The sequence below is a fragment of the Numida meleagris genome, chromosome 1 (genome assembly GCF_002078875.1).
Source record: "Numida meleagris isolate 19003 breed g44 Domestic line chromosome 1, NumMel1.0, whole genome shotgun sequence".
Classification (NCBI taxonomy): Eukaryota; Metazoa; Chordata; class Aves; order Galliformes; family Numididae; genus Numida; species Numida meleagris.
Genome location: NC_034409.1, coordinates 3476326 through 3492938, shown reverse-complemented (window position 1 = coordinate 3492938; position 16613 = coordinate 3476326). Strand labels below are relative to the sequence as shown.

At 44.1% G+C, this 16613-nt stretch overlaps 1 long non-coding RNA gene across 1 annotated transcript in view; it reads right to left on the bottom strand.

Moving 5' to 3' along the window:
• LOC110392239 overlaps window positions 1-16613 on the bottom strand; it is a 144012-nt gene that overhangs the window by 12221 nt on the left and 115178 nt on the right. Inside the window, exons 11-14 of the long non-coding RNA XR_002434273.1 lie at window positions 14091-14321; window positions 8832-8968; window positions 8117-8363; window positions 1832-1911 (exon numbers count right to left, since the gene is read on the bottom strand). This is a non-coding gene — a long non-coding RNA (uncharacterized LOC110392239). The remainder of the gene's footprint in view (window positions 1-1831; window positions 1912-8116; window positions 8364-8831; window positions 8969-14090; window positions 14322-16613) is intronic.

Sequence of the window (16613 nt, the reverse complement as noted above, 5' to 3'; positions counted from 1 at the left end):
ACAGTCCCATACAAAGGGTAAATAATTCTTTGCAGAAGAAGGATCTGTAAATAGTAGCTGCCAGAGAATCACCTGCTGTACAAAGCAACATCCTTCCTATGCAAGCCTTTGAAACCTCTTCACGTTTATTTTTGGGATTATTAGGGCAACAGGAATCCTAAAAATACAAAAGCAAGCTTATCAAGCTGAGGGAAATACAGCGAGATGTTCATGTGACAAAAGATGCAGGACACGAATTACGCAATACCAAAAACTACTGTAAAAAAAACTGACTTCAATTCTTGCAAGGGGAGAGAGGTTTCTGCGCGCTCAAACTGAAGCACACCCAGTATTCACTGCTCTGCAAGGAATGATATGCAGATCTATATGAGTATTATCACCATGCTTCTTTCTGCAGTATCTGTGAGAACGTGAGGCAGAAAACAGCGGAACAGCCTGCTAACTCCTTGGAATCAGCCGCCATCAAACTCAGAAAGAGCTACTGTAACAGTAAGGAAGCGGGAATAGCCAGGCTTCAGTCTCTCACTCTGCTATTTCTGCCCACGTTCCCATCCTCTGCCCATCACCACAGCAGCTGGCTGCTCCTGTGTCAAACAGCAATCTTTGGGGCAGCAGAGGGGAGTGCAGTTTTTTTTCTGGAGGGCATCACCGTTTTCTGGACAAAAGCAGCAGATGCTGTTCTTTAGAAGTTGTGCAGGAAAATCACCACTGATCAATTTAATTCCCTATTTTTTCTCAGGCGTGTTTTGAGAAAAGCACGTTACTACTCGCAACAAAACCCACTGTTCCTTGCTGAAGTCTTTTCACTCTAAAAACATCACTTTTTTTTCATTCCCACTGCTGCTTTACATATGCAGTAGTATCTGATCGGGAACCGGGAGGAAACAAATGATCACTACGAAAACAAAACAGTTCTTCAGTTTAAAATATTTCCTCTGACTTACATCTTTTGGACTGTGAAGAGCAGTGATCTTATTTAGAAACCACCCCGGCAAAGTCTCTGTTACGTAAGCTCCAAGAGAAGTGCTAATCCTAGCGCTGAGCAGAAATGCCCCTGTCACGAAGCACTCAAAACCTACACCTACTGTTTGTATTCTTGTGCCTTGCATTGTATCACGTCCACTCATGTCCCTACAAAGGGAGCTCTCCAAACGAGGCACTCGTAACTTTCTTTGCCCCTCTCCTTATCTTCAGCGTTGGATTTACTTGCGTTGTTACATAAATCATCATGCTAACTTGTCTGTCAGAGGATGGAAGGTGATCTGGAGATAATTCCTCTTAGGTATCACTCAAAAGTAACAATGAACACACACAAAAGTGTTTATCTCTCTGAATTTTTTCTGGCATAACACGAAGTTCCATTACGACTACTTTGAAAGACTCTCTGATAACTGAAGAGCAAGTAAAACAAAATTACCACAAAGAAAAGAAGATGGAAAATAACAGGGTTATCAAATCAGACCCAAGCGTGATTGTTTTTAGTCCCAAATGCATTCCCATGCCTGACAAACAGGCTGCAGAGGATCTTCTAGCTGAAGATTCAAGTATTCTTGACCCCTCCCACGAGGAGTGACATTGCAAAAACACAAAAGCCAAACCAGAAATATCCTCAGAGCAAAACAAACCACCTTCGAATACTTCTTCTTCTGTGATGTTTAAGAAGTAAAGAATGAGAAATTCAATTTTAAAGATACCTACTTCCCACATACCGGGCTGCGCAGTGAGAATCACAATACATGCCAGATGTATTTGCCCACATATTTCTCAGCAGGAAAGACATCCCATGTAGAGAACATATTCCATCAATTTACTGGAACGGGAATTTTTTTACCTTTCCATTTATAAGCAGGTTTTCCATCAAAAACATGTTCTTTCTTTGGCATAGAGAAGGCACTCTCAGGAGATCAGCACCTGGAATTTATAAAAGCATTGGTTTAAATGTACGTTTGCATTTTCATTATAAAATCATCTTATAAAAGCAGAGGGAAAGTCGCATGGCTATCACACATTTTTACCAGATCCCTTCCATCTCAGATTACCACATTCTATTACAGATGAACAAAGTGGTACACGTACACAAGCAGCTGACACTTCCCACCACCCCATGTGTGGTGCAAATCCTCCAGGAACTGCCCCTCCCTTTGACCAACAGAATAAACAGAACCACCCAATGGTTTTATGTGCATGCATTCAGACATTTAAAAAACTCACATGAGTTGTTCTACCTATACATAACCTCTTCTTTTCTGCACCTGTTAATTTAGACCAAGGAACACTACCTTATTAAACAGTTTTTCTTCTGGTTCTGAAGTGAGAGGGTTGACAGATGCACCTGAAGATTTCAGGGACAGATGACTGGCCCGTATGTTACCCTAGAGACTGGAAGAGTCGGGAGATGAGAGCCATCTTCAACATACAGAGAGTGAAAATGAAAGATTCCCCATCACCTGGCACAAGCATTGGGTAGCACTGGAATTATTACATCCCCGGGACCACGTGCAGCTTTGAGCATTTACTGTTCCTCACTCCTGAACCTCTTCTTACTACTCAGCTCATGCATTTGACTACTGTTACAGGACAAAATACATCTCCAGGATAACAACAGGCAATGCGCTTCAGTAATGAACACTGATGCTGGTACTCACCACAGCAAATTACAGAGCTAATTATAGAACCACAGCATAAAGCTCCACGTATTAAACACAGCCAAGCGAGAGATGTGGAAAAATGACTGCTGGATTTTGAAAATAATTTTGTTTTGCAGAGTATTTTTTGCTTTAATGTATTGCAGCTCCTGAATAGCTTTAGCTGTATTAGGAAAATATGTTCCTATCTATCTGAAGAACAGAACGTACACATATCCATTTTGCTACAACTTGCTTTTTATAGAATCACAGCATCATTAAGGTTGGAAAAGACCTCTACGGTCACCTAGTCCAATCACCAACCCATCCCCACCATGCCCAATAACCATGTCTCTCAGCACATTTCCCTTTCTCCTGAACACCCCCAGGGATGGTGACTCCACCACCTCCCTGGGCAGCCTGTTCCAATGCCTCACCACTCTTCTTGAGTTTTTTCTTAATATCCAACCATCTGATCACATTAGTTCCCTCTCTGTATCCAGCCCCACATTTCAGAGCTAAAAATAAGGTCAGCAAATTGTCAATTGAGCGTTAAAACAAAGAAGGCTGATGTTTCTGGTCTTATTTTCTCTGGGACCTGAGAAACTTGGTTTGAGCACGTGATAAAGCTATTTCAGCACGGAGATATTAAGGTTCCCTGTGGTTTCCAGGGAAGCACTGAAAAACTGCCGTAGCAGGGCAGAGTCCTGGTGATGGACCAACATTCATCAATCTGAGAGTTTCATACAAACCAGAATCCAAGCAGTTTGCTTTCTGTTTTAGTGCCTGAGTTAAGGAAGAGTAAAGAGATATCAAAAGAGAAGGAAGTATAAGGAATAATCAGACAATAAAATCTCCCACGCAGGCAGATTACCAGCTCAATGGCCCGTCTACTCTAGGTATCACAGGAAGGTATAGCCTTAAAATAGAGACTTAAATAAAAAGGTACTCCTGCGGCATTTGCAGAAGGCCTGCATGGGAGAAAGCTCCTTTCTGCTGAAATGAGACTGAGCTGCAGCTGACCGCTGCCAGTTCAGGTGTGAAAGTTAGGGAAACGTCTCAGGAGATAAACGAAATGATGCACAGAGGTGCGCATCTGTAACTTGACTGCAGCGGTAGCCAAATATGTGCTGGGGGAGGAAACTTTCAAGAGGGAAGATGCAGAACGTGTACAGACAGGAGGTTGTTGAGTAGATGATCTAATGAATGCATTAAGAATATGATTAGCAGAGATCACCAAAATTAGGGACGCCGCGTCAGGATAGAATTTCAACCTGCACAACGTCACTGTGTTGAATGTTTGACCAGTGAAAAAAAGGATGGAGAATTAGTGCTAAGAAAAAGTGACAAGAGACTGTGAAGTTTCAAATGAATTCGGGATATAGAAGCTAGCCTAGAAGTGGTCTTAAATGAATGGTGCAACATACTACTTGTAAAAATGTGGCCATTATCAGACCAAGGAACAATAAACAATGACGGAAGAAAACAAAACAATCCTGGTGACTTATTGAAGAAGAGTTAGGTCTTTATTCAGCCCGCATTTGAATTCTCCTATCTGTAATTGAGAGATAATTAAATTAATTCATCAATTACTAAATGAGCTCATTTACTTCATGGCACGTATTTCATTTAGTCTGATCTGCTAACAGGCATCCTAATGCCAATCTGTAATAATTTGCAAATTCAATTCAATTTCTGAGACACGATGAGACAAGGGGACTTGAACACAGAGAACCGTACTGCACTGAAGACACGAAACTCACTGAGATAATGTGCAACATAAATAGCAGAAAGCATCTGTCGGCAAGGTCTACTCCCTGCTCAGCAATGCCGACCGTTCTGCACTCACTGTGCAGTGGTTAGAACGGGTTTGACATGACATGTGCAGCTGCCAGCCCGCGATGCTGTCCCCAAGGCCACTGCCTTGCAGCTGGACTGGGCTTTCACAATGTATTCCCCTTTCAGCTCCTTGCAAAAAATTTCATCAAGAGATTCCTTTTGCACAGAATCACTCTGGATTTCTTTGTGGTTTTAATACTGGCCAAGTAAATTCATCCTAAATTATCCCCACAATTGTCTACTGTAGCAACTGTGAAGGTTAAAAGGATCTAACAGTCAAAGTGATGACCGGGGCAAGTAAGTATGTGCTATGTAACGTCAGCTGCAGAAAAGGGCCTGGCAAAATAAGATGTAAGAAAAGAGGAGAAAAAAGGAGAAGGTAGTCTTCAAAAGTAAGACCTGATAGAAATCTGAATGTAGTACGCACATAGATCTGCATACAAACTCCAAGTGCACAGCAGGTGACAGGAGGACAACTTGGCGTGGTGTGGGGCTGAGCTACCAGACTGAGCAAAGTGCCCACGTTCTGGAGCAAACACAGAACAGCATCCTCCAGAGGCATGGTTTGCCTCTCAGCAATGCTGGCTGCTTTAGCAGCTTCCTTTCAGCACAGAGAGAAAACAGGGAAAGAGACACAATCAGTAAAGAAGGGAAATCAGGCGAACAATGATAACATTAGTAGACTATATTAAGCCCTCTTTAATGGCGAAATTAAGTTAGGTTTCTATCAGCAGCAAGCCAAAACTTTTTACTGGCGCAAAATACAGATGACGGGAGCTTCAGGAAGCCCACAGCCTTTCTGCTTAATGTGTGACTCAGCATGGAGCAGCACGACATGAGTGTCTGTGTAGACGGCTGCATGGCGAGCACCCCTCGCTGGGTGCCAGACATGTGGCCTGTCACCGTGCCACCCGCCAGTCCTCTCCCCCCAGCACACACTCCAGGGTAAGGGATTTAAAGGGAGAAGGAGAAAACAGGGAGTTAAGAGTCAGATTATTGTTTTTTTATTCTGCCTGTATGTTGGCAGAACGCAGAAGCCTGGAGTGATAAAACCCAAGTCGTTGCTTGGGTGTCAACATATGAGAGCCTGGTGTGACCTGCTGCTCATGATTAAAGGTGTCCCAGCTGGAGCGATTCTTATCTAGACTCAACTACAACCCACACTTAGGCAAAAAAAAAAAACAACCAAAAAAAAACAACCATCAGCATAAACATCAGGCAAGTCCCCTGAAAGAGCCTGGAACCCACCACTCAGGTTGGATATTAGGAACAATTTCTTCTCAGAAAGAGAAGTGACGCACTGGAACAGGCTGCCCAGGGAGGTGGGGGAGTCACCATCCCTGGAGGTGTTCAAGGAAAGGGCAGATGTAGCACTGAGGGACATGGTTAGTGGGCATGGTGGGGATGGCTTGACGGTTACACTACATGATCTTAGAGGTCTTTTCCAACTTTGATGATTGTATGATACGACAAAAGCAATGCTGACACTAGAGCTCCTTCCCTAACAAGGTGGTAAGGAGGCAGCAGTCTTGCCACAGGAGCTCCTACCCTGAAAGCAGGAGAGCTGTTTTGTACCACTACAGCATTCTGCTACACCCTCTGTCCACCCCAAAATATGGAAGCAGTGGAGATTCAGCACAACACCACGAGTCTTAAAGTGGCCACGCTACTCCTGGCACCCTGAGAAGCCCTCTCAGAGCTCATCTGAGCATTCCTGTGCTTGCTGCCCACATACACAGGTGCCTGGAATTACTGGTGCCCCAACGCTTGCTTAACACATCACAAACGAGGTTTCTTGGAAGTGCCTCCCTCTATCCTGATTGTTTTGAGTCCAAAATAATGAGAATTACATCACACCCCTGCTATCCTGCTAAGTCCAGAAGTGTTGCCCTGACCGCTGCAGTCATGGTTCAAAGTTCCCTTTCTACTGCAGTGAAAACTGAGCTATTCTGTGATCCAGCACTTTTTCACAGCAGATGTAGGAAGTATTTCCTAATTCTGGCCCAGACAGTGAGTTCCACAACCAAGAGCAAAAATCCAAGGACATAAAGCTCGACATCTACGTGCTTTCCAGGAAATTCAGAAGCTTCTCAGTACTGCCTGTTTCAAAAAAGCGTGCATGCTCCATGTACACAGCTAATGATGTGAAGCTAAAAATACACCCCTGCTGCTGTTATCTCTGTCTGCGTGAAACTGGTAATACTCTGGATGAAAGTTTGTGGATGGGAAAAAAGAGAGTAAATAGAACAATTCTGGATGTAATTGCAAGGACAGGAACACAGAGAAAGCAGAATGGATGCAAAATCGATGCACAGCACTGAAATAAATGGAGGAATGAACACAATTATGTTTTAGGTACTGTAATACACAACAAACTTGCAGCAGAACTGTTCCAGTGTCTTGCTGACTCTGTTATTCATCATTGTGCCGTACCTCAGACACCCTTTATAGACCCAATGAACCATCAGCACTCTCTGCAAGAGAGGAGGTGTGTCAGGAGTTTGCTGGAGAACACATTCACTTGCGTTTCCAGACTGAGTCAGGCCTGTGCTTACACTGAGCTGTAAAACATCCAACTGAAACAGCACTCATCCTGCTTTCACGGGCCATAAAATGGGTATTAAGTTTCCAGTTAAGATGAGGATAATGCGTATCCTGTACAGATGAGACGGGATGGGTTGAAGTAACTAAAATAACCAAAGTAAACACGCCAACTGCACTGTTCAAACCTATAAAATAACCCTCGCATACAAAGCAGGAGGTCAGAACACTGACAGACGTGAATTATAAAACTGAAGACACAAAGCTGTATAATGAAGATGAAAGAAACGAATGCTTTTTTCTTTTCTGTAAGACTATGTCCCTAAGTTCCAGTTTCAGCATTCCTGATGCACTGCCTTGTGCTATTGCCCACGAGTAAGACACCCTTTCCTCAAACCCCATCTCTTTAGGAGCTCTGCACCTCAGTTCCAGATATTTATGGGGGTAAGGGAATGGAAAAGAAAGGATTTGCTACAATCCAATCAAGCTCTTTTCTCCCCAGATCGGCAGTAGTGCATTATGAAAGAGAGATGCTAAGCCTGCCTTCTGCACCACTAATTCCCCCCAGGACTTTCTGCTCTTTGGAACATGTCGCAGGGAATTTTTCCAACACTGTGAGTCGTACACAACTCCACCTCTGACCCTTCCTGTCCGGGACTCCTGAGCAATAGGCTTTGTCTAATTAATTCAGTGGTTTTTAGGAAACTACTTTTTCCTGCCAGTTTTTGAAACCCAGAGGAATTTTCTAGATGTGCAGTGACAGCGCATGAGTAATAGCTCCCCCCATTAACTACCACGGAGTCATGAACATAACAAATTGTTCAGCTTCCCAGTGTTTTTCCGACCGGCTTTCCCTTTCCAAGCCCTGTAGTGCTCACAAACATCCCAACTATCTAAGTGACGTCATTTATAGTCAGAATCCTTAAAAGAAACAACATGTCCAGGTTGCTCAATCCTTTGGTATTCCTGCTGCCATTTATTTTTGCCCCGGGGCAGCTTTAAGTTGTTTTCTCTTTTTAATCAAGTTTTGCCTACATGAAGTGTATGCGTCCCGTGCCCACAGTTAAAAAGCAACGCAGGGAGCTGTAAAGATGTGAAAGATGAGAAGAAACCTGCTCTCCCACAGTGCTGCATCTGCCACCACAACATCCATGCTTGCTTTTTCTCCAGCGCTTGATAATATTCCTTAGTAGGGAAAAGAGATCTTCTGTCTCAACTCAGGATACAGCTTTGCTCCTTGTTCACCTCTGGGCAGTTTAGTGTTAATCTCTCCGCATCGCTTCCAGACAGGGTAACTGTGTTTCTGAATTGCCTTTAATGTCAGTAGGTAGAAGCAGCTCATCCATTCCCTTTCAGAATCTGGAAGTCAAACCACACAACAGGTAGTCTGATGATTCAAGAAATACCTCGTAAGCTACAATTTCTGCAACAGTTTGTGAGAACGAGGGACAAGACTTTTCTGTTCACTGTGATGAAGTGCATACCTCGTGCTGATACACAAAGGTCCCCAACCCCGTGCTACAGATGGCAAAATGGAGGATAGAATCAAGTTGGTGTAAGGTGACCAGAGTTCAGCGTTCTAACTGCAACGTGTCCTCCTTCCTTCAGGAGAACTTCTGCTCCTGCTGCCCAAATGAAATGTTGGATGCCACAGTATAAAAACCTTTTCTGACAGCCCTAACATCTCGTACCACCGAGACCCAGAACCTGTCTTATAATGGGCAGCAGAAAGCAAAGGGATGAGATGAACTAGGTGCTCCAGACTGTGGTTCACAATGCTAAATTTAGCAAAGTAGGGATGAGATCCATTGAATGTAACTCACTGACCTTACAGATTTCTCCAGGCCACTGTGAGAAAACTGAACAGTGGAACACTCATTCCCTTGCAGAGGGACCCGCTGGCACCTTGCTCTTTATCTCCAAGTTTTGGTGCTGAGGAGGAACCAGCAGCTTTAAATAAACATCTGTGACAGAAAAGAAACAGCCTGATTAAAGTCAGCAAGAGTTTGCTTGAGCAATAACTGAGCAAAGATCCCAGCCCAGGGCTTCAGGAAACTCAATGATAATGATCTCACTCGGCGTTTGGTGTTAAAAGACAAAGGTTGTGAAAATCTGACTCTATGCATTGCTGTACAATGGGCAACAAAGGCTGGATCATCTCGCCAGCCGAGCTTGCCATAGTAACCTTATGAGAGAGTATGGAGGTACTGATAAGAAATGGGGACTTCCAGCAAGGCTGAGATATATAGCAGACTGCACTGGATTAACTGAAACGTAACTGGAAAATTTGGGGGTATTTAGACAGGGTTCATGTAAGATGAAACAAGGAAACAGTGTATGAAATAAAGAACTACTAAAAGAGAGAAAAAACACTCCTGCCCATCCTTCTCCTAATGTAAGGAAACATACAATGAACTAAAATGACATATATATTTAGCTATTTGTAATACAGACCCAACTGGACACTTGTCTAATGCACTGAGACCAGCAACGTGCACGAACACACAGAGCTCCACAGCCCTGCATGATTCACAGCCTGAAGGGTGGGGGAATACTCAGTGCATTTGTAAGCACAGGTCAAGTGTGGATCTCAATGTCACAAGAATACCAAAGCCTTCTCAGGGTTCACAGATCAGATTTTTGGATGAATAATGAAAACATTCAAGAGCATTCATTTGTATGAAAAAACAAGGCACAAGACTGCTCAAATCTCTGCAGTTGTCCTTTATAAGAACTCCATAACCTCCCCCCAAATCCTTCCTACTTGTTGCTGTCAGAGATGTTATTGAGCAGACAGACTGACCACACGTCTGAAATCCTCTACTGTTCCTGCCCTCCTCTGACATAATTCGGCTCTGTAGTTTAAGATGAACATTTCAGAAACAAGAAAGCTACTGAAAGTGAGTTTGGAAAGTGTTTCCAAAGCTGCAGGGACCATCAGGCCAGCTGACAGTTCCTCATTAAGAAAAGCAAAAAGAAACAAAAGAACAACATCTTTTCCAGGCGGTGAATGACACTAGCATGAGACCGACAACTTTTGGAATGAGGTCACCTCCGTTTCCCTTCAGAAACGAAGCTCGCAAGTACAATTAACAATAATTAAAAACTCCTTTCACAAAAGGACACTATACTTTTATTATCTCTGTTGAAACCTAATCAAAAACATCACAATGGGCTTGTTGATTTTTTTCTCCCTTTAAATCAAGGCTGACAGGAAAGAGAAAGAAGTTGGCAATTAAAAACAGAAGCCCAATTTTCTTAGGTGCTGCAGCGTTTTGGCTCAAGATGTATGTTCTCCTCTACTCCCACAGAAGAACAATTCACTATTTACTACCAAGATATGACAAAACACAACGAAAAATTCTGATTAAAAATAATAAAAAAGCTTAATGAGTAAATACGTCATCTTGATACTCAAATTCGGAGGTTGGAATGTGACTATCTTTAACGTCCCTTCCGACTCATGCCATTCAGTGATGATTTGATGAATTTATATGGAAAATGTAAGCAATAAGCGTTATCACACTCATAAGAACTTACTGGCCCCAGGCCTAATGATTTTCTTCTGCATCAGATTGCAGCTGCATGAAAAAATGCTGGTTTCTTTGCATCCCAATTCACTCTCACAAGTTCTGAGATGTTCACTGCAAGAGCGTGGAAGTGCTTTTCACCTCCGCACTATTACTTATTCATATTTGTTTTGCCTTCCGTGTGAAAAATAACGCAGAAAACACTCAGTAGAGACCCAGTCAACACAGCAGCACCTGCAGAGCAGTATCGCTCCTCTCACGACGCTTAAAACTAAAATTATTTGCCTAAGGATAGCACCTATGCCTCCTGTCAGGCCAGGCGCTGTACTTGGCCTGCAGCTACCATTCCACAACACTGGGATACTCCTGGAAAACTCCTGATGGACCTGCCAGCCTCGTGGGCACGAACCATGAGGTGTCTCCGAAGCATCACTCGTGTGCCAGCAACTGAGCCCTATCGCTGTGCACTCGTAAACAGGTATGGGCACATGTGTGAAGTCATTCTGTCTTCGTACCAGTGCCAAATGCCACCCGTGCAGTCCGCCGCACATCCATAGCGTAATGAGAACTAGAAAAGGGAATAAAGCCTTTCTAAGGCTTTTTACTCTGACTGTGGATGTGGAAGGTTCCACTGCTCTTTATCAAGAAAGATGTTTCGATGCTGGTGTCTCCACCCTCAGGCAGGCAGAATTTGGCTTTACCAAGCAGAGCTTTAAGGTGCAGATTAGACACTAGCAAGCGGCTTTGCCCAGAAAAGGGCACCGAGACCACTTCTAGAACACGATTTGTTCTGGCAGAGTTACTGCTGTAACCCCAAAGCGACCCTGCGCTACGCAGCACAACGCTACGCACCTGAGCGCTGCCCACAGCCACGGCAGCCGGCTCTCAGTGCCGTGGATCCTCCCTGCTGGAATGCTGCTGACTCATTAGCTTGCACCAAGCCCATTGCAGAGATGGTGGCTGAGGCTGGGGAAAGGGAAAGGACGGGGTTAAGCGGCAAGCACGCAGGACACGGGTGAGGAGAAGACCACCTGCCCACGCGCCACGTGCCCGTGGACAGCAGAGGTGCCGGCCAGCAGCCAAGAATAGCGGCAAGCAGGCAGACGGGAAGGAAAACACGTGCTCTTAAGCAAGAGGTCAAGGCAGTCTGAACTCATCAGCACTTAAATACACTCTTCCAGGGACTGAACGCTGCAAATCCCCACTGGTATCAAGGGGGAGGTGGAAGGCTGACGACCACACAGACTGAGGATGTTATGACAGCAGCAGATAATTCTGCTGCTGCTGCTTCACGTATGTATATTTACAGCTGAGCTGACTTGTAAACAGGGAAGTCACATGGCATCCGGATTGTCACGCAGTGACTTCCTTAGTGTCATGCAGGCTTAGAACACTGTCTTCAGCGTCTGTCAGACCAGAAGGCATCTGCAAAAACGGGAGCCTTTAAGCGACTCGTATTAACAACGCCCATCTCAGCCATCTTCCATGACTCAGGAATCTGTTTCTGGATGGTAGCGTGTATTTCCCACTCTCATTCCCAGCCGTGTATGTAACAGAAATGAATCTGAACGCTGACACGGGAGTAGATTGATTGCAGTATTTTATTTTTTGGACCAAGTCCCAATTTTAGTCTGATCTGGTTCTCAGATAGGAGGTTGTACATTGTCATGTACTTTGTAAAAGCGGTTGCTACGCTGATCTGACAAGATATGCAAGGCTGCGCATCTGCAGATCAGAAAGCCAGATCGCTGCGCACAGCAGATGCACCAAATTTTCTCAGAATAATAAACTGGAGATTTACTGAAAAGAATACGGAAATAGTTTTATGGGCTTCTTCCAAACACGCAGATACAAGCACAGGTCAGATTTTCAGAGCGTATTCGAATTTGCGCGTTCGTGTTTGAAAAGCAATTTGTAAAGAAAATATTTTATAATGTTACTAAGAGTGGGAGACAGCAGATCCGGCCCATTTTCTTGTACTACTATGCACACTAGGTTCTGGAAAAAAAAAAAATTCAACTTTCAACCAATTATCCACACGACAGGTGAGATTTTCCCATTTCTCAGTATCCAGAAGGTGTCACCACGAGCTGGAATGAAGCACGTAGGTGCTGTCTGCTGCCCAGCGCTTTGAAAAACCTCATCTTCTTGAGCTACACGCTCAAAATGGAAATTCATTAGGCAGCACATGTGAGCAACAGAAGCAAACACATCTGAAAAACTCGAGCAGCTCAGAAGTCCACTTTCTTACGCGTGGCAAAATGGGTTCTTCACAGCCCCTTTCCCAATTTGCGCTTGCAGCACGTCCAGCCGCTTCACCTTTCTGCTGCAATACCTCGGTTACAGATTCTGAGACTGGAAAGGTTAATCTCCTGTTATTCCATATCACAGTTATCCCACTCTTTGACACAATTTTATTAACTTTACTCAAGAGAGAAGGTCGCCTTCCTATTACGAAGGGCTGTATGACAGTGACTGTATGCACATTTTAATGGGTGTACCACTTAAGACACCATTTCTGACAGAATCTCAAACCTTGGGATGTATGATTTGGTCTGTACGTGTGCTTTCAGATCAGATCCCTTCAGCTTGCAGCATCTCCTGAGCCACCAGAGGAAGAAGCTAAGTAAATCTCTTACTGTGTTAGCTGCTTAGCATTTCTTCTAGTCAAGGGACTGTTTTTTTAAGCAGACAAATTATTCTCTAACAAATAGACTGGTTCTACCAGACCAAGCAAGACAGAGGAGTGGCAAAATCCTATTGCTGGCAATAAAAAAAATCAGCTGCTCTGAACAATCTTTCAGACCACACCTGTAACCTAAGAAGCCCACACGCTGGAGTCTCCATCCACAGAAAAGCAACATGTAACAGGGAGCTGTGAACCCTAATGCAGCGTGACAAGTGTTCCAGGGCAGGAAGCACTATGAAGATGTTATTATTACACCCATCTATTTCTAAAATTAGGAAAATAAGATACCCCTTGCATGTAGCTACTGTCTTAAGGCAGCAAACCCAACCAGGACACGTGACTGATCACAGGGAGAAAAATGAAGAAATTCAGACAAAACCAGAGAATCACAAGGGAGGGGATGAGCGACTTTTTCAATTTTTTTTTTTCTTTTTTTCCCCTCAAAACCACCCTCCTCGCCCTGCTCCCATTTCAGCATTTTAAGCAGCTTCACCCTGCTAAAAATATTCTTACTTCTTGTTTAAGCCGTCTGGCCATCTTCCTACAGACGCTATCTCAGCATTACACTCAATACAAAGTAATTAATGCTGTTCTTTTTTTCTGAGATTGAGTGTTTCCCTTCACTTTCTCCTGAGTACGTCCCTTTACCAAACAGAAAAAGCGCAGCACTGGAAGTATCAAGAGATAATATCTCCTGAAATAAGGTCTATTTTACAACAGCGGGAAACAATTAAGATAATGCATAGACTTCAGGCAAGCTATTCCAATTTTGTGTTCAAGATGATAGCTTCAAAGGCCCTGAGCTCTATGGGGCAGAATTAGAGTCGAGTAAGCCAAGCCAAAGGGACGTACTGCCGAGCAACGCACCTTTCCACCGTGTTGTTCTGAACATTCTCCGTAGCGTCTAAAATACGCTGCATCATCGCACAGTCCCAAAATTTGGAAAATCTGCAAGCCTCCTTCCCTGTAGTAGCTTCCAGCAACCGCCCCTACAGGTAATAAGGGATTAGGATGATCGGAATCGCAGTGCTTGTGAAGCCTTTTTTCTGCTCAGGAGGCAGCTCTTTTCTCAGTCTAAAAATGAAAGGAGTGGCTATGCTAAAAGGGAAAAAAAAAAAAAAAAAAGAAAGAAAAACAACATAATGAAAAGGAAGCACACACCCATATGGAAAAAAAAAATGGCAACAGATGAAGCATGCTTATTGAGAACGCTTTGTAACCTTGCCACCGAGAAAAAACAAACAACTAATTAAACAGAAAGGAAACAGCAAGGTTTTCTTTCCTACGTACTCTCAGAGCCTTACGACAACCTGTGTTGCCACAGAGGACACTTGCTGCTCTTACGATTGCTGTGGTTAGTTTTAATATCAAGCATAAGTGCAAACAAGCTTCTAGTTAGGGCTGCAACTGTCAATGTTTTACCGGCTTCTAAGCAATCCCGCTGATGGCAAGGAAGAGGGGGATTTTCACCCCAGCAATTCAATTCCTGCAGTTCCTAGAACACAAAGCATGCGTAAACACTACAGGGATTTGTGCTTATGTAAGTAATGCAAATGTGGGGCTTTGACAGATCTACAACCCAGCAGGCTTGCATTAAACATACCCACACATTCCTCTGCATTTTACTTCGCACAGTTACTACGGCATTTGAACACGAGCAAGAGATTTGAGTTCTTGTACCAGCACAGCATCCGCCTTAGTACAGCAACGTCTTTCTGGATTTGTCTCAGATAAAAAAGATTAAACAGAGTAATGCAGGAGTTTGCGTGGCTCTGCTTTCAGCTTTGGAGGAGATTTAGATTGCAACAGGTGAAAGACGTTCAAGATGAAAAAAAAAACACTACGGCAGAGCAACCCTGTTTGGTACAGCAGGCTGGGTGGCATGCCAGGCCTTCATCCTGCTGTCAGAGCACGTGCAAAGCAGCGCGGTGTTCCCCAAGAAGTAGGTTCAGCAAGGCAAATCTCTCACCTTGCCTGGTTACTTGATGCAAAGACCTGCAGGGCCTGGTCTCCAGGGGGATGTTTCAGTCCCACACGGTGTGTTAGTTATTCCTTAGCAAATACACACCTTTTTGGCAGCTAAGATAAAGCCTGTAACTTGCTGCAAAAGTCATTCAACTCTGTTTGGGCTTCAGAAGGACTTGCTTTATTACGGCAAATATTGAAATGTACCACGCACAATCCAGTGTACCTTAACAGTATAGTACAGCAATTACCTTCAACAATAGCCTGACTGTATCCGACTGGAAAAGGTCACAGCTAGGGTTTAAACTCTGCCATGGTAAATTAAAACCAATTACAGATTAGGCATAGTGAACTAATACACCAGATACAGGAAAAAAAACAAACCTAATTAAAGTAGTCGGTCAAGGTTTGATAATTATTTAAAAATACTTCAACTTCATGCTTCATTCATTAAAATGAAATGTTTTCCAAGTTTGGAAAATGCTGATAGGCTGATATTTTTGCTAGGCCCGTAAATAGAGCACGTCTGCCATCTTTGTACCTCCAATCTCAGCCTCTCCTTACAGGGAGGCTCAGAGAGCTGGGAATCCCAGCACATCCCCAAATACCTGAAGGGAGGGCACAGAGAGGATGGAGCAGAGGCTCCTTCTGGACACCAGGCAACACTGCTGTGCTGTGCGGGTGACAAAGCCCTGGCACAGAGATCCAGAGGCTGCGGGGTCTCTTCCACGGGGACCTCTGAACCCGGCTGGACATGGGGCTGAGCACAGCTCTGGGTTTTCCCCCCTTGAGCAGGCTTTGGACCAGATGGACACAGAGGTCTCTTCCCAGCTCCACCATTCTGTGATTCAGTAATATTTGCCACGTAACTTCTTCCATCTACAGCTCTACATCATTGCAACTACTGGAGATACCATTACAAATGCCAATGCTCCAGACAGGCTAAAGCGTATGTTGAGTTCACCTAGCTTCTCTGTCATATTAAGAGTCAAAACCACCATCAACTAATGATCATCTCACATATGCCTGCACGAACATCAATGAAATACAACCACCTGACTAAGGCAAAAACAACTGTTCACTGCACGCACAGACACACTGAGATTTGGGCAGTGCAGCTGGACACAGACTGCTGGAAAGCAAGAGAGGCCTTGGAGCTCTCTTCTCTACCCAGGCACACCATGATGCCTGCACCAGCACACCAATCTGCCTGCAAGCCCTGGGGATTGTTGGTTTTGCCATTCCTCCAGGTACTGTTAGTCGGCCCATGAAGCAGCTTCAACTTTTTTGCTACATACCTACCCATCAACTCACCCACTCCTACCTCCTCTCTCACTTGCCAGTCTAATTACCCGCCCACTCGCATCTTCTCTTACTCAATCACACTAAGCCACCCATTTACATGTTTCTCATTCATTTCCCCAT